Genomic DNA, 18005 nt, shown 5'->3' with positions numbered 1-18005 from the left:
ACTGAAATTGTGACCCCGGGGCTTAGGGATTTTTTCAAAAAAATATTTTCTGCCGGTTAAATTTTTGTGGGCTAATTTCTTGTCCTGTGATAAAAAGCCTTCTGTTTCGAGTGCCAAACCTTTCATGGGATCATTTCCATCCTTTTTGCACCATTTTTGAGTGAATTGCCAAAAGTCAGATTTTTGCTGAAATTGTGACCCCGGGCCTTAGGGATTTTTTCAAAAAAATATTTTCTGCCGGTTATGTTTTTGAGGGCTGATTTCTTGTCCTGTGATAAAAAGCCTTCTGTTTCAATCACCAAACCTTTCAGGAGAGCATTTTCAAGCTTTTGGCAACATTTTGGAGTGAATTGCCAAAAGTCAGATTTTTGCTGAAATTGTGACCCCGGGGTTTAGGGATTTTTTCAAAAAAATATTTTCTGCCGGTTAAGTTTTTGAGGGCTGATTGCTTGTCCTGTGATAAAAAGCCTTCTGTTTCTATCACCAAAGCTTTCAGGGGATCATTTTCAACCTTTTTACACCATTTTTGAGTGAATTGCCAAAAGTCATATTTTTGCTGAAATTGTGACCCCGGGGCTTAGGGATTTTTTCAAAAAAATATTTCCTGCCGGGTAAGTTTTTGAGGGCTGATTTCTTGTCCTGTGATAAAAAGCCTTCTGTTTCGAGTGCCAAACCTTTCAGGGGATGTTTTTCAACCTTTTTGCACCATTTTTGAGTGAATTGCCAAAAGTCAGATTTTTGCTGAAATTCTGACCCCGGGGCTTAGGGATTTTTTCAAAAAAATATTTCCTGCCGGGTAAGTTTTTGAGGGCTTATTTCTTGACCTGTGATAAAAAGCTTTCTGTTTCGAGTGCCAAACGTTTCAGGAGAGCATTTTCAACCTTTTTGCACCATTTTTGAGTGAATTGCCAAAAGTCAGATTTTTGCTGAAATTGTGACCCCGGGGCTTAGGGTTTTTTCCAAAAACATATTTCCTGCCGGGTAAGTTTTTGAGGGCTTATTTCTTGACCTGTGATAAAAAGCTTTCTGTTTCGAGTGCCAAACGTTTCAGGAGAGCATTTTCAACCTTTTTGCACCATTTTTGAGTGAATTGCCAAAAGTCAGATCTTTGCTGAAATTGTGACCCCGGGGCTTAGGGATTTTTTCAAAAAAATAATTTCTGCCGGTTAAGTTTTTGAGGGCTGATTTCTTGTCCTGTGATAAAAAGCCTTCTGTTTCGAGTGCCAAACGTTTCAGGAGAGCATTTTCAAGCTTTTTGCACCATTTTTGAGTGAATTGCCAAAAGTCAGTTTTTTGCTGAAATTGTGACCCCGGGGCTTAGGGATTTTTTCAAAAAAATATTTTCTGCCGGTTAAGTTTTTGAGGGCTGATTTCTTTTCCTGTGATAAAAAGCCTTCTGTTTCGAGTGCCAAACCTTTCAGGGGATGTTTTTCAACCTTTTTGCACCATTTTTGAGTGAATTGCCAAAAGTCAGATTTTTGCTGAAATTGTGACCCCGGGGCTTAGGGATTTTTTCAAAAAAATATTTTCCGCAGGTTAAGTTTTTGAGGTCTGATTTCTTGTCCTGTGATAAAAAGCCTTCTGTTTCCATCGCCAAACCTTTCAGGAGAGCATTTTCAAGCTTTTGGCACCATTTTTGAGTGAATTGCCAAAAGTCAGATTTTTGCTGAAATTGTGACCCCGGGGCTTAGGGATTTTTTCAAAAAAATATTTTCTGCCGGTTAAGTTTTTGAGGGCTGATTTCTTGTCCTGTGATAAAAAGCCTTCTGTTTCGAGTGCCAAACCTTTCACGGGATCATTTCCATCCTTTTTGCACCATTTTTGAGTGAATTGCCAAAAGTCAGATTTTTGCTGAAATTGTGACCCCGGGGCTTAGGGATTTTTTCAACAAAATATTTTCTGCCGGTTAAGTTTTTGAGGGCTGATTTCTTGTCCTGTGATAAAAAGCCTTCTGTTTCAATCACCAAACCTTTCAGGAGAGCATTTTCAAGCTTTTGGCAACATTTTGGAGTGAATTGCCAAAAGTCAGATTTTTGCTGTTATTGTGACCCCGGGGCTTAGGGATTTTTTCAAAAAAATATTTCCTGCCGGTTAAGTTTTTGAGGGCTGATTGCTTGTCCTGTGATAAAAAGCCTTCTGTTTCCATCGCCAAACCTTTCAGGAGAGCATTTTCAACCTTTTGGCACCATTTTGGAGTGAATTGCCAAAAGTCAGTTTTTTCCTGAAATTGTGACCCCGGGGCTTAGGGATTTTTTCAAAAAATAATTTTCTGCCGGTTAGGTTTTTGAGGGCTGATTTCTTGTCCTGCGATAAAAAGCCTTCTGTTTCTATCAACAAAGCTTTCAGGGGATCATTTTCAACCTTTTTACACCATTTTGGAGTGAATTGCCAAAAGTCAGATTTTTGCTGAAATTGTGACCCCGGGGCTTAGGGATTTTTTCAAAAAAATATTTTCTGCCAGTTAAGTTTTTGAGGGCTGATTTCTTGTCCTGCGATAAAAAGGCTTCTGTTTCTATCCCCAAAGCTTTCAGGGGATCATTTTCAACCTTTTTACACCATTTTTGAGTGAATTGCCAAAAGTCATATTTTTGCTGAAATTGTGACCCCGGGGCTTAGGGATTTTTTCAAAAAAATATTTTCTGCCGGTTAAGTTTTTGAGGGCTGATTTCTTGTCCTGTGATAAAAAGACTTCTGTTTCGAGTGCCAAACCTTTCATGGGAGCATTTTCAAGCTTTTGGCACCATTTTTGAGTGAATTGCCAAAAGTCAGATTTTTGCTGAAATTGTGACCCCGGGGCTTAGGGATGTTTTTGAGGGCTGATTTCTTGTCCTGCGATAAAAAGCCTTCTGTTTCTATCACCAAAGCTTTCAGGGGATCATTTTCAACCTTTTAACACCATTTTTGAGTGAATTGCCAAAAGTCAGTTTTTTACTGAAATTGTGACCCCGGGGCTTAGGGATTTTTTTAAAAAAATATTTTCTGCCGGTTACGTTTTTGAGGGCTGATTTCTTGCCCTGCGATAAAAAGCCTTCTGTTTCTATCACCAAAGCTTTCAGGGGATCATTTTCAACCTTTTTACACCATTTTTGAGTGAATTGCCAAAAGTCAGATTTTTGCTGAAATTGTGACCCCGGGGCTTAGGGATTTTTTCAAAAAAATATTTTCTGCCGGTTAAGTTTTTGAGGGCTGATTTCTTGTCCTGTGATAAAAAGCCTTCTGTTTCGAGTGCCAAAGCTTTCAGGGGAGCATTTGCAAGCTTTTGGCACCATTTTGGAGTGAATTGCCAAAAGTCAGATTTTTGCTGAAATTGTGTCCCCAGGGCTTAGGGATTTTTTCAAAAAAATATTTTCTGCCGGTTAGGTTTTTGAGGGCTGATTTCTTGTCCTGCGATAAAAAGCCTTCTGTTTCTGTCACCAAAGCTTTCAGGGGATCATTTTCAGCCTTTTTACACCATTTTTGAGTGAATTGCCAAAAGTAATATTTTTGCTGAAATTGTGACCCCGGGGTTTAGGGATTTTTTTTAAAAAATATTTTCTGCCGGTTAGGTTTTTGAGGGCTGATTTCTTGCCCTGCGATAAAAAGCCTTCTGTTTCTATCACCAAAGCTTTCAGGGGATCATTTTCAACCTTTTTACACCATTTTTGAGTGAATTGCCAAAAGTCAGATTTTTGCTGAAATTGTGACCCCGGGGCTTAGGGATTTTTTCAAAAAAATATTTTCTGCCGGTTAAGTTTTTGAGGGCTGATTTCTTGTCCTGTGATAAAAAGCCTTCTGTTTCGAGTGCCAAACGTTTCAGGAGAGCATTTTCAAGCTTTTTGCACCATTTTTGAGTGAATTGCCAAAAGTCAGTTTTTTACTGAAATTGTGACCCCGGGGCTTAGGGATTTTTTCAAAAAAATATTTTCTGCCGGTTAAATTTTTGTGGGCTAATTTCTTGTCCTGTGATAAAAAGCCTTCTGTTTCGAGTGCCAAACCTTTCATGGGATCATTTCCATCCTTTTTGCACCATTTTTGAGTGAATTGCCAAAAGTCAGATTTTTGCTGAAATTGTGACCCCGGGCCTTAGGGATTTTTTCAAAAAAATATTTTCTGCCGTTTATGTTTTTGAGGGCTGATTTCTTGTCCTGTGATAAAAAGCCTTCTGTTTCAATCACCAAACCTTTCAGGAGAGCATTTTCAAGCTTTTGGCAACATTTTGGAGTGAATTGCCGAAAGTCAGATTTTTGCTGAAATTGTGACCCCGGGGCTTAGGGATTTTTTCAAAAAAATATTTTCTGCCGGTTAAGTTTTTGAGGGCTGATTTCTTGTCCTGTGATAAAAAGCCTTCTGTTTCGAGTGCCAAACCTTTCAGGGGAGCATTTTCAAGCTTTTGGCACCATTTTTGAGTGAATTGCCAAAAGTCAGATTTTTGCTGAAATTGTGACCCCGGGGCTTAGGGATTTTTTCAAAAAAATATTTTCTGCCGGTTAAGTTTTTGAGGTCTGATTTCTTGTCCTGTCATAAAAAGCCTTCTGTTTCAATCACCAAACCTTTCAGGAGAGCATTTTCAAGCTTTTGGCAACATTTTGGAGTGAATTGCCAAAAGTCAGATTTTTGCTGTTATTGTGACCCCGGGGCTTAGGGATTTTTTCAAAAAAATATTTCCTGCCGGTTAAGTTTTTGAGGGCTGATTGCTTGTCCTGTGATAAAAAGCCTTCTGTTTCCATCGCCAAACCTTTCAGGAGAGCATTTTCAACCTTTTGGCACCATTTTGGAGTGAATTGCCAAAAGTCAGTTTTTTCCTGAAATTGTGACCCCGGGGCTTAGGGATTTTTTCAAAAAATAATTTTCTGCCGGTTAGGTTTTTGAGGGCTGATTTCTTGTCCTGCGATAAAAAGCCTTCTGTTTCTATCAACAAAGCTTTCAGGGGATCATTTTCAACCTTTTTACACCATTTTTGAGTGAATTGCCAAAAGTCAGATTTTTGCTGAAATTGTGACCCCGGGGCTTAGGGATTTTTTCAAAAAAATATTTTCTGCCGGTTAAGTTTTTGAGGGCTGATTTCTTGTCCTGCGATAAAAAGGCTTCTGTTTCTATCCCCAAAGCCTTCAGGGGATCATTTTCAACCTTTTTACACCATTTTTGAGTGAATTGCCAAAAGTCATATTTTTGCTGAAATTGTGACCCCGGGGCTTAGGGATTTTTTCAAAAAAATATTTTCTGCCGGTTAAGTTTTTGAGGGCTGATTTCTTGTCCTGTGATAAAAAGACTTCTGTTTCGAGTGCCAAACCTTTCATGGGAGCATTTTCAAGCTTTTGGCACCATTTTTGAGTGAATTGCCAAAAGTCAGATTTTTGCTGAAATTGTGACCCCGGGGCTTAGGGATTTTTTCAAAAAAAAATTTTCTGCCGGTTAGGTTTTTGAGGGCTGATTTCTTGTCCTGCGATAAAAAGCCTTCTGTTTCTATCACCAAAGCTTTCAGGGGATCATTTTCAACCTTTTTACACCATTTTTGAGTGAATTGCCAAAAGTCAGCTTTTTACTGAAATTGTGACCCCGGGGCTTAGGGATTTTTTCAAAAAAATATTTTCTGCCGGTTAAGTTTTTGAGGGCTTATTTCTTGACCTGTGATAAAAAGCTTTCTGTTTCGAGTGCCAAACGTTTCAGGAGAGCATTTTCAAGCTTTTTGCACCATTTTTGAGTGAATTGCCAAAAGTCATATTTTTGCTGAAATTGTGACCCCGGGGCTTAGGGATTTTTTCAAAAAAATATTTTCTGCCGGTTAAGTTTTTGAGGGCTGATTTCTTGTCCTGTGATAAAAAGCCTTCTGTTTCAATCACCAAACCTTTCAGGAGAGCATTTTCAAGCTTTTGGCAACATTTTGGAGTGAATTGCCAAAAGTCAGATTTTTGCTGAAATTGTGACCCCGGGGCTTAGGGATTTTTTCAAAAAAATATTTTCTGCCGGTTAGGTTTTTGAGGGCTGATTTCTTGTCCTGCGATAAACAGCCTTCTGTTTCTGTCACCAAAGCTTTCAGGGGATCATTTTCAGCCTTTTTACACCATTTTTGAGTGAATTGCCAAAAGTCATATTTTTGCTGAAATTGTGACCCCGGGGCTTAGGGATTTTTTTAAAAAAATATTTTCTGCCGGTTACGTTTTTGAGGGCTGATTTCTTGCCCTGCGATAAAAAGCCTTCTGTTTCTATCACCAAAGCTTTCAGGGGATCATTTTCAACCTTTTAACACCATTTTTGAGTGAATTGCCAAAAGTCAGATTTTTGCTGAAATTGTGACCCCGGGGCTTAGGGATTTTTTCAAAAAAATATTTTCTGCCGGTTAAGTTTTTGAGGGCTGATTTCTTGTCCTGTGATAAAAAGCCTTCTGTTTCGAGTGCCAAAGCTTTCAGGGGAGCATTTGCAAGCTTTTGGCACCATTTTGGAGTGAATTGCCAAAAGTCAGATTTTTGCTGAAATTGTGTCCCCAGGGCTTAGGGATTTTTTCAAAAAAATATTTTCTGCCGGTTAGGTTTTTGAGGGCTGATTTCTTGTCCTGCGATAAAAAGCCTTCTGTTTCTGTCACCAAAGCTTTCAGGGGATCATTTTCAGCCTTTTTACACCATTTTTGAGTGAATTGCCAAAAGTAATATTTTTGCTGAAATTGTGACCCCGGGGTTTAGGGATTTTTTTTAAAAAATATTTTCTGCCGGTTAGGTTTTTGAGGGCTGATTTCTTGCCCTGCGATAAAAAGCCTTCTGTTTCTATCACCAAAGCTTTCAGGGGATCATTTTCAACCTTTTTACACCATTTTTGAGTGAATTGCCGAAAGTCAGATTTTTGCTGAAATTGTGACCCCGGGCTTAGGGATTTTTTCAAAAAAATATTTTCTGCCGGTTAAGTTTTTGAGGGCTGATTTCTTGTCCTGTGATAAAAAGCCTTCTGTTTCGAGTGCCAAACGTTTCAGGAGAGCATTTTCAAGCTTTTTGCACCATTTTTGAGTGAATTGCCAAAAGTCAGTTTTTTACTGAAATTGTGACCCCGGGGCTTAGGGATTTTTTCAAAAAAATATTTTCTGCCGGTTAAATTTTTGTGGGCTAATTTCTTGTCCTGTGATAAAAAGCCTTCTGTTTCGAGTGCCAAACCTTTCATGGGATCATTTCCATCCTTTTTGCACCATTTTTGAGTGAATTGCCAAAAGTCAGATTTTTGCTGAAATTGTGACCCCGGGCCTTAGGGATTTTTTCAAAAAAATATTTTCTGCCGTTTATGTTTTTGAGGGCTGATTTCTTGTCCTGTGATAAAAAGCCTTCTGTTTCAATCACCAAACCTTTCAGGAGAGCATTTTCAAGCTTTTGGCACCATTTTGGAGTGAATTGCCAAAAGTCAGATTTTTGCTGAAATTGTGACCCCGGGGCTTAGGGATTTTTTCAAAAAAATATTTTCTGCCGGTTAAGTTTTTGAGGTCTGATTTCTTGTCCTGTGATAAAAAGCCTTCTGTTTCCATCGCCAAACCTTTCAGGAGAGCATTTTCAACCTTTTTGCACCATTTTTGAGTGAATTGCCAAAAGTCAGATTTTTGCCTAAATTGTGACCCCGGGGCTTAGGGATTTTTCCAAAAAAATATTTCCTGCCGGTTAAGTTTTTGAGGGCTGATTGCTTGTCCTGTGATAAAAAGCCTTCTGTTTCCATCGCCAAACCTTTCAGGAGAGCATTTTCAAGCTTTTGGCAGCATTTTTGAGTGAATTGCCAAAAGTCAGATTTTTCCTGAAATTGTGACCCCGGGGCTTAGGGATTTTTTCAAAAAAATATTTCCTGCCGGGTAAGTTTTTGAGGGCTGATTTCTTGTCCTGCGATAAAAAGCCTTCTGTTTCTATCACCAAAGCTTTCAGGGGATGTTTTTCAACCTTTTTGCACCATTTTTGAGTGAATTGCCAAAAGTCAGATTTTTGCTGAAATTCTGACCCCGGGGCTTAGGGATTTTTTCAAAAAAATATTTCCTGCCGGGTAAGTTTTTGAGGGCTTATTTCTTGACCTGTGATAAAAAGCTTTCTGTTTCGAGTGCCAAACGTTTCAGGAGAGCATTTTCAACCTTTTTGCACCATTTTTGAGTGAATTGCCAAAAGTCAGATCTTTGCAGAAATTGTGACCCCGGGGCTTAGGGATTTTTTCAAAAAAATAATTTCTGCCGGTTAAGTTTTTGAGGGCTGATTTCTTGTCCTGTGATAAAAAGCCTTCTGTTTCGAGTGCCAAACCTTTCAGGGGATCATTTCCAACCTTTTTGCACCATTTTTGAGTGAATTGCCAAAAGTCAGATTTTTGCTGAAATTGTGACCCCGGGGCTTAGGGTTTTTTCCAAAAACATATTTCCTGCCGGGTAAGTTTTTGAGGGCTTATTTCTTGACCTGTGATAAAAAGCTTTCTGTTTCGAGTGCCAAACGTTTCAGGAGAGCATTTTCAAGCTTTTTGCACCATTTTTGAGTGAATTGCCAAAAGTCAGTTTTTTGCTGAAATTGTGACCCCGGGGCTTAGGGATTTTTTCAAAAAAATATTTTCTGCCGGTTAAGTTTTTGAGGGCTGATTTCTTTTCCTGTGATAAAAAGCCTTCTGTTTCGAGTGCCAAACCTTTCAGGGGATGTTTTTCAACCTTTTTGCACCATTTTTGAGTGAATTGCCAAAAGTCAGATTTTTGCTGAAATTGTGACCCCGGGGCTTAGGGATTTTTTCAAAAAAATATTTTCCGCAGGTTAAGTTTTTGAGGTCTGATTTCTTGTCCTGTGATAAAAAGCCTTCTGTTTCCATCGCCAAACCTTTCAGGAGAGCATTTTCAAGCTTTTGGCACCATTTTTGAGTGAATTGCCAAAAGTCAGATTTTTGCTGAAATTGTGACCCCGGGGCTTAGGGATTTTTTCAAAAAAATATTTTCTGCCGGTTAAGTTTTTGAGGGCTGATTTCTTGTCCTGTGATAAAAAGCCTTCTGTTTCGAGTGCCAAACCTTTCACGGGATCATTTCCATCCTTTTTGCACCATTTTTGAGTGAATTGCCAAAAGTCAGATTTTTGCTGAAATTGTGACCCCGGGGCTTAGGGATTTTTTCAACAAAATATTTTCTGCCGGTTAAGTTTTTGAGGGCTGATTTCTTGTCCTGTGATAAAAAGCCTTCTGTTTCAATCACCAAACCTTTCAGGAGAGCATTTTCAAGCTTTTGGCAACATTTTGGAGTGAATTGCCAAAAGTCAGATTTTTGCTGTTATTGTGACCCCGGGGCTTAGGGATTTTTTCAAAAAAATATTTCCTGCCGGTTAAGTTTTTGAGGGCTGATTGCTTGTCCTGTGATAAAAAGCCTTCTGTTTCCATCGCCAAACCTTTCAGGAGAGCATTTTCAACCTTTTTGCACCATTTTTGAGTGAATTGCCAAAAGTCAGATTTTTGCTGAAATTGTGACCCCGGGGCTTAGGGATTTTTTCAAAAAAATATTTTCCGCAGGTTAAGTTTTTGAGGTCTGATTTCTTGTCCTGTGATAAAAAGCCTTCTGTTTCCATCGCCAAACCTTTCAGGAGAGAATTTTAAAGCTTTTGGCACCATTTTTGAGTGAATTGCCAAAAGTCAGATTTTTGCTGAAATTGTGACCCCGGGGCTTAGGGATTTTTTCAAAAAAATATTTTCTGCCGGTTAAGTTTTTGAGGGCTGATTTCTTGTCCTGTGATAAAAAGCCTTCTGTTTCGAGTGCCAAACCTTTCACGGGATCATTTCCATCCTTTTTGCACCATTTTTGAGTGAATTGCCAAAAGTCAGATTTTTGCTGAAATTGTGACCCCGGGGCTTAGGGATTTTTTCAACAAAATATTTTCTGCCGGTTAAGTTTTTGAGGGCTGATTTCTTGTCCTGTGATAAAAAGCCTTCTGTTTCAATCACCAAACCTTTCAGGAGAGCATTTTCAAGCTTTTGGCAACATTTTGGAGTGAATTGCCAAAAGTCAGATTTTTGCTGAAATTGTGACCCCGGGGCTTAGGGATTTTTTCAAAAAATATTTTCTGCCGGTTAAGTTTTTGAGGGCTGATTTCTTGTCCTGTGATAAAAAGCCTTCTGTTTCGAGTGCCAAACCTTTCAGGGGAGCATTTTCAAGCTTTTGGCACCATTTTTGAGTGAATTGCCAAAAGTCAGATTTTTGCTGAAATTGTGACCCCGGGGCTTAGGGATTTTTTCAAAAAAATATTTTCTGCCGGTTAAGTTTTTGAGGTCTGATTTCTTGTCCTGTGATAAAAAGCCTTCTGTTTCCATCGCCAAACCTTTCAGGAGAGCATTTTCAACCTTTTTGCACCATTTTTGAGTGAATTGCCAAAAGTCAGATTTTTGCCTAAATTGTGACCCCGGGGCTTAGGGATTTTTCCAAAAAAATATTTCCTGCCGGTTAGGTTTTTGAGGGCTGATTGCTTGTCCTGTGATAAAAAGCCTTCTGTTTCCATCGCCAAACCTTTCAGGAGAGCATTTTCAAGCTTTTGGCAGCATTTTTGAGTGAATTGCCAAAAGTCAGATTTTTCCTGAAATTGTGACCCCGGGGCTTAGGGATTTTTTCAAAAAAATATTTCCTGCCGGGTAAGTTTTTGAGGGCTGATTTCTTGTCCTGCGATAAAAAGCCTTCTGTTTCTATCACCAAAGCTTTCAGGGGATGTTTTTCAACCTTTTTGCACCATTTTTGAGTGAATTGCCAAAAGTCAGATTTTTGCTGAAATTCTGACCCCGGGGCTTAGGGATTTTTTCAAAAAAATATTTCCTGCCGGGTAAGTTTTTGAGGGCTTATTTCTTGACCTGTGATAAAAAGCTTTCTGTTTCGAGTGCCAAACGTTTCAGGAGAGCATTTTCAACCTTTTTGCACCATTTTTGAGTGAATTGCCAAAAGTCAGATCTTTGCAGAAATTGTGACCCCGGGGCTTAGGGATTTTTTCAAAAAAATAATTTCTGCCGGTTAAGTTTTTGAGGGCTGATTTCTTGTCCTGTGATAAAAAGCCTTCTGTTTCGAGTGCCAAACCTTTCAGGGGATCATTTCCAACCTTTTTGCACCATTTTTGAGTGAATTGCCAAAAGTCAGATTTTTGCTGAAATTGTGACCCCGGGGCTTAGGGTTTTTTCCAAAAACATATTTCCTGCCGGGTAAGTTTTTGAGGGCTTATTTCTTGACCTGTGATAAAAAGCTTTCTGTTTCGAGTGCCAAACGTTTCAGGAGAGCATTTTCAAGCTTTTTGCACCATTTTTGAGTGAATTGCCAAAAGTCAGTTTTTTGCTGAAATTGTGACCCCGGGGCTTAGGGATTTTTTCAAAAAAATATTTTCTGCCGGTTAAGTTTTTGAGGGCTGATTTCTTTTCCTGTGATAAAAAGCCTTCTGTTTCGAGTGCCAAACCTTTCAGGGGATGTTTTTCAACCTTTTTGCACCATTTTTGAGTGAATTGCCAAAAGTCAGATTTTTGCTGAAATTGTGACCCCGGGGCTTAGGGATTTTTTCAAAAAAATATTTTCCGCAGGTTAAGTTTTTGAGGTCTGATTTCTTGTCCTGTGATAAAAAGCCTTCTGTTTCCATCGCCAAACCTTTCAGGAGAGCATTTTCAAGCTTTTGGCACCATTTTTGAGTGAATTGCCAAAAGTCAGATTTTTGCTGAAATTGTGACCCCGGGGCTTAGGGATTTTTTCAAAAAAATATTTTCTGCCGGTTAAGTTTTTGAGGGCTGATTTCTTGTCCTGTGATAAAAAGCCTTCTGTTTCGAGTGCCAAACCTTTCACGGGATCATTTCCATCCTTTTTGCACCATTTTTGAGTGAATTGCCAAAAGTCAGATTTTTGCTGAAATTGTGACCCCGGGGCTTAGGGATTTTTTCAACAAAATATTTTCTGCCGGTTAAGTTTTTGAGGGCTGATTTCTTGTCCTGTGATAAAAAGCCTTCTGTTTCAATCACCAAACCTTTCAGGAGAGCATTTTCAAGCTTTTGGCAACATTTTGGAGTGAATTGCCAAAAGTCAGATTTTTGCTGTTATTGTGACCCCGGGGCTTAGGGATTTTTTCAAAAAAATATTTCCTGCCGGTTAAGTTTTTGAGGGCTGATTGCTTGTCCTGTGATAAAAAGCCTTCTGTTTCCATCGCCAAACCTTTCAGGAGAGCATTTTCAACCTTTTTGCACCATTTTTAAGTGAATTGCCAAAAGTCAGATTTTTGCTGAAATTGTGACCCCGGGGCTTAGGGATTTTTTCAAAAAAATATTTTCCGCAGGTTAAGTTTTTGAGGTCTGATTTCTTGTCCTGTGATAAAAAGCCTTCTGTTTCCATCGCCAAACCTTTCAGGAGAGAATTTTAAAGCTTTTGGCACAATTTTTGAGTGAATTGCCAAAAGTCAGATTTTTGCTGAAATTGTGACCCCGGGGCTTAGGGATTTTTTCAAAAAAATATTTTCTGCCGGTTAAGTTTTTGAGGGCTGATTTCTTGTCCTGTGATAAAAAGCCTTCTGTTTCGAGTGCCAAACCTTTCACGGGATCATTTCCATCCTTTTTGCACCATTTTTGAGTGAATTGCCAAAAGTCAGATTTTTGCTGAAATTGTGACCCCGGGGCTTAGGGATTTTTTCAACAAAATATTTTCTGCCGGTTAAGTTTTTGAGGGCTGATTTCTTGTCCTGTGATAAAAAGCCTTCTGTTTCAATCACCAAACCTTTCAGGAGAGCATTTTCAAGCTTTTGGCAACATTTTGGAGTGAATTGCCAAAAGTCAGATTTTTGCTGTTATTGTGACCCCGGGGCTTAGGGATTTTTTCAAAAAAATATTTCCTGCCTGTTAAGTTTTTGAGGGCTGATTGCTTGTCCTGTGATAAAAAGCCTTCTGTTTCCATCGCCAAACCTTTCAGGAGAGCATTTTCAACCTTTTGGCACCATTTTGGAGTGAATTGCCAAAAGTCAGTTTTTTCCTGAAATTGTGACCCCGGGGCTTAGGGATTTTTTCAAAAAATAGTTTTCTGCCGGTTAGGTTTTTGAGGGCTGATTTCTTGTCCTGCGATAAAAAGCCTTCTGTTTCTATCCCCAAAGCTTTCAGGGAATCATTTTCAACCTTTTTACACCATTTTTGAGTGAATTGCCAAAAGTCATATTTTTGCTGAAATTGTGACCCCGGGGCTTAGGGATTTTTTCAAAAAAATATTTTCTGCCGGTTAAGTTTTTGAGGGCTGATTTCTTGTCCTGTGATAAAAAGACTTCTGTTTCGAGTGCCAAACCTTTCATGGGAGCATTTTCAAGCTTTTGGCACCATTTTTGAGTGAATTGCCAAAAGTCAGATTTTTGCTGAAATTGTGACCCCGGGGCTTAGGGATTTTTTCAAAAAAAAATTTTCTGCCGGTTAGGTTTTTGAGGGCTGATTTCTTGTCCTGCGATAAACAGCCTTCTGTTTCTGTCACCAAAGCTTTCAGGGGATCATTTTCAGCCTTTTTACACCATTTTTGAGTGAATTGCCAAAAGTCATATTTTTGCTGAAATTGTGACCCCGGGGCTTAGGGATTTTTTTAAAAAAATATTTTCTGCCGGTTACGTTTTTGAGGGCTGATTTCTTGCCCTGCGATAAAAAGCCTTCTGTTTCTATCACCAAAGCTTTCAGGGGATCATTTTCAACCTTTTTACACCATTTTTGAGTGAATTGCCAAAAGTCAGATTTTTGCTGAAATTGTGACCCCAGGGCTTAGGGATTTTTTCAAAAAAATATTTTCTGCCGGTTAAGTTTTTGAGGGCTGATTTCTTGTCCTGTGATAAAAAGCCTTCTGTTTCGAGTGCCAAAGCTTTCAGGGGAGCATTTGCAAGCTTTTGGCACCATTTTTGAGTGAATTGCCAAAAGTCAGATTTTTCCTGAAATTGTGACCCCGGGGCTTAGGGATTTTTTCAAAAAAATATTTTCTGCCGGTTAAGTTTTTGAGGGCTGATTTCTTGTCCTGCGATAAAAAGCCTTCTGTTTCTATCACCAAAGCTTTCAGGGGATCATTTTCAACCTTTTTACACCATTTTTGAGTGAATTGCCAAAAGTCATATTTTTGCTGAAATTGTGACCCCGGGGCTTAGGGATTTTTTCAAAAAAATATTTCCTGCCGGGTAAGTTTTTGAGGGCTGATTTCTTGTCCTGTGATAAAAAGCCTTCTGTTTCGAGTGCCAAACCTTTCAGGGGATGTTTTTCAACCTTTTTGCACCATTTTTGAGTGAATTGCCAAAAGTCAGATTTTTGCTGAAATTCTGACCCCGGGGCTTAGGGATTTTTTCAAAAAAATATTTCCTGCCGGGTAAGTTTTTGAGGGCTTATTTCTTGACCTGTGATAAAAAGCTTTCTGTTTCGAGTGCCAAACGTTTCAGGAGAGCATTTTCAACCTTTTTGCACCATTTTTGAGTGAATTGCCAAAAGTCAGATCTTTGCAGAAATTGTGACCCCGGGGCTTAGGGATTTTTTCAAAAAAATAATTTCTGCCGGTTAAGTTTTTGAGGGCTGATTTCTTGTCCTGTGATAAAAAGCCTTCTGTTTCGAGTGCCAAACCTTTCAGGGGATCATTTCCAACCTTTTTGCACCATTTTTGAGTGAATTGCCAAAAGTCAGATTTTTGCTGAAATTGTGACCCCGGGGCTTAGGGTTTTTTCCAAAAACATATTTCCTGCCGGGTAAGTTTTTGAGGGCTTATTTCTTGACCTGTGATAAAAAGCTTTCTGTTTCGAGTGCCAAACGTTTCAGGAGAGCATTTTCAAGCTTTTTGCACCATTTTTGAGTGAATTGCCAAAAGTCAGATTTTTGCTGAAATTGTGACCCCGGGGCTTAGGGATTTTTTCAAAAAAATATTTTCCGCAGGTTAAGTTTTTGAGGTCTGATTTCTTGTCCTGTGATAAAAAGCCTTCTGTTTCCATCGCCAAACCTTTCAGGAGAGCATTTTCAAGCTTTTGGCACCATTTTTGAGTGAATTGCCAAAAGTCAGATTTTTGCTGAAATTGTGACCCCGGGGCTTAGGGATTTTTTCAAAAAAATATTTTCTGCCGGTTAAGTTTTTGAGGGCTGATTTCTTGTCCTGTGATAAAAAGCCTTCTGTTTCGAGTGCCAAACCTTTCACGGGATCATTTCCATCCTTTTTGCACCATTTTTGAGTGAATTGCCAAAAGTCAGATTTTTGCTGAAATTGTGACCCCGGGGCTTAGGGATTTTTTCAACAAAATATTTTCTGCCGGTTAAGTTTTTGAGGGCTTATTTCTTGACCTGTGATAAAAAGCTTTCTGTTTCGAGTGCCAAACGTTTCAGGAGAGCATTTTCAAGCTTTTTGCACCATTTTTGAGTGAATTGCCAAAAGTCAGTTTTTTACTGAAATTGTGACCCCGGGGCTTAGGGATTTTTTCAAAAAAATATTTTCTGCCGGTTATGTTTTTGAGGGCTGATTTCTTGTCCTGTGATAAAAAGCCTTCTGTTTCAATCACCAAACCTTTCAGGAGAGCATTTTCAAGCTTTTGGCAACATTTTGGAGTGAATTGCCAAAAGTCAGATTTTTGCTGAAATTGTGACCCCGGGGCTTAGGGATTTTTTCAAAAAAATATTTTCTGCCGGTTAAGTTTTTGAGGGCTGATTTCTTGTCCTGTGATAAAAAGCCTTCTGTTTCGAGTGCCAAACCTTTCAGGAGAGCATTTTCAACCTTTTTGCACCATTTTTGAGTGAATTGCCAAAAGTCAGATTTTTGCTGAAATTGTGACCCCGGGGCTTAGGGATTTTTTCAAAAAAATATTTTCTGCCGGTTAAATTTTTGAGGGCTGGTTTCTTGTCCTGTGATAAAAAGCCTTCTGTTTCGAGTGCCAAACCTTTCAGGGGATGTTTTTCAACCTTTTTGCACAATTTTTGAGTGAATTGCCAAAAGTCAGATTTTTGCTGAAATTGTGACCCCGGGGCTTAGGAATTTTTTCAAAAAATAATTTTCTGCCGGTTAGGTTTTTGAGGGCTGATTTCTTTTCCTGTGATAAAAAGCCTTCTGTTTCGAGTGCCAAACCTTTCAGGGGATGTTTTTCAACCTTTTTGCACCATTTTTGAGTGAATTGCCAAAAGTCAGATTTTTGCTGAAATTGTGACCCCGGGGCTTAGGGATTTTTTCAAAAAAATATTTTCCACAGGTTAAGTTTTTGAGGTCTGATTTCTTGTCCTGTGATAAAAAGCCTTCTGTTTCCATCGCCAAACCTTTCAGGAGAGCATTTTCAAGCTTTTGGCACCATTTTTGAGTGAATTGCCAAAAGTCAGATTTTTGCTGAAATTGTGACACCGGGGCTTAGGGATTTTTTCAAAAAAATATTTTCTGCCGGTTAGGTTTTTGAGGGCTGATTTCTTGTCCTGCGATAAACAGCCTTCTGTTTCTGTCACCAAAGCTTTCAGGGGATCATTTTCAGCCTTTTTACACCATTTTTGAGTGAATTGCCAAAAGTCATATTTTTGCTGAAATTGTGACCCCGGGGCTTAGGGATTTTTTTAAAAAAATATTTTCTGCCGGTTACGTTTTTGAGGGCTGATTTCTTGCCCTGCGATAAAAAGCCTTCTCTTTCTATCACCAAAGCTTTCAGGGGATCATTTTCAACCTTTTTACACCATTTTTGAGTGAATTGCCAAAAGTCAGATTTTTGCTGAAATTGTGACCCCGGGGCTTGGGGATTTTTTCAAAAAAATATTTTCTGCCGGTTAAGTTTTTGAGGGCTGATTTCTTTTCCTGTGATAAAAAGCCTTCTGTTTCGAGTGCCAAACCTTTCAGGGGATGTTTTTCAACCTTTTTGCACCATTTTTGAGTGAATTGCCAAAAGTCAGATTTTTGCTGAAATTGTGACCCCGGGGCTTAGGGATTTTTTCAAAAAAATATTTTCCGCAGGTTAAGTTTTTGAGGTCTGATTTCTTGTCCTGTGATAAAAAGCCTTCTGTTTCCATCGCCAAACCTTTCAGGAGAGCATTTTCAAGCTTTTGGCACCATTTTTGAGTGAATTGCCAAAAGTCAGATTTTTGCTGAAATTGTGACCCCGGGGCTTAGGGATTTTTTCAAAAAAATATTTTCTGCCGGTTAAGTTTTTGAGGGCTGATTTCTTTTCCTGTGATAAAAAGCCTTCTGTTTCGAGTGCCAAACCTTTCAGGGGATGTTTTTCAACCTTTTTGCACCATTTTTGAGTGAATTGCCAAAAGTCAGATTTTTGCTGAAATTGTGACCCCGGGGCTTAGGGATTTTTTCAAAAAAATATTTTCCGCAGGTTAAGTTTTTGAGGTCTGATTTCTTGTCCTGTGATAAAAAGCCTTCTGTTTCCATCGCCAAACCTTTCAGGAGAGCATTTTCAAGCTTTTGGCACCATTTTTGAGTGAATTGCCAAAAGTCAGATTTTTGCTGAAATTGTGACCCCGGGGCTTAGGGATTTTTTCAAAAAAATATTTTCTGCCGGTTAAGTTTTTGAGGGCTGATTTCTTGTCCTGTGATAAAAAGCCTTCTGTTTCGAGTGCCAAACCTTTCACGGGATCATTTCCATCCTTTTTGCACCATTTTTGAGTGAATTGCCAAAAGTCAGATTTTTGCTGAAATTGTGACCCCGGGGCTTAGGGATTTTTTCAACAAAATATTTTCTGCCGGTTAAGTTTTTGAGGGCTGATTTCTTGTCCTGTGATAAAAAGCCTTCTGTTTCAATCACCAAACCTTTCAGGAGAGCATTTTCAAGCTTTTGGCAACATTTTGGAGTGAATTGCCAAAAGTCAGATTTTTGCTGTTATTGTGACCCCGGGGCTTAGGGATTTTTTCAAAAAAATATTTCCTGCCGGTTAAGTTTTTGAGGGCTGATTGCTTGTCCTGTGATAAAAAGCCTTCTGTTTCCATCGCCAAACCTTTCAGGAGAGCATTTTCAACCTTTTTGCACCATTTTTAAGTGAATTGCCAAAAGTCAGATTTTTGCTGAAATTGTGACCCCGGGGCTTAGGGATTTTTTCAAAAAAATATTTTCCGCAGGTTAAGTTTTTGAGGTCTGATTTCTTGTCCTGTGATA

Source organism: Podarcis liolepis (assembly GCF_965112155.1).
Source record: "Podarcis liolepis genome assembly, chromosome: 15".
NCBI lineage: Eukaryota > Metazoa > Chordata > Lepidosauria > Squamata > Lacertidae > Podarcis > Podarcis liolepis.
The sequence above is the reverse complement of the archived record's forward strand: the minus strand, read 5'-3'. Positions refer to the sequence as shown.